We start from the raw sequence: 269 nt of genomic DNA, 5'->3' as shown, positions 1-269 counted from the left end.
AGATTGTGACAATTGCATAGTGGAAAACTGTGGAGGGAGAAAAGAAGATCAGAACAGATCAACCTCCATCGCAGCTGAACCTGCGATTGCGGCACGCAAGAAGAAGAAAAATAAAATTGAAGCAGTAAACCTGAGGTGCGTCAACCTCAAGTCAAATGAAAACAGGAACCGTGAAAGTACAGTTACCACATTTCCCTCAGAGGCTAAAGAAGAAGAAAAACGAAGAGGTACAGTACCCAACGCTCCTATCTATGTCATAAAGTAATTAT

Source organism: Benincasa hispida, chromosome 9 (genome assembly GCF_009727055.1).
Source record: "Benincasa hispida cultivar B227 chromosome 9, ASM972705v1, whole genome shotgun sequence".
In the NCBI taxonomy this organism is placed as follows: Eukaryota; Viridiplantae; Streptophyta; class Magnoliopsida; order Cucurbitales; family Cucurbitaceae; genus Benincasa; species Benincasa hispida.
Note: the sequence above shows the minus strand (reverse complement) of the source record.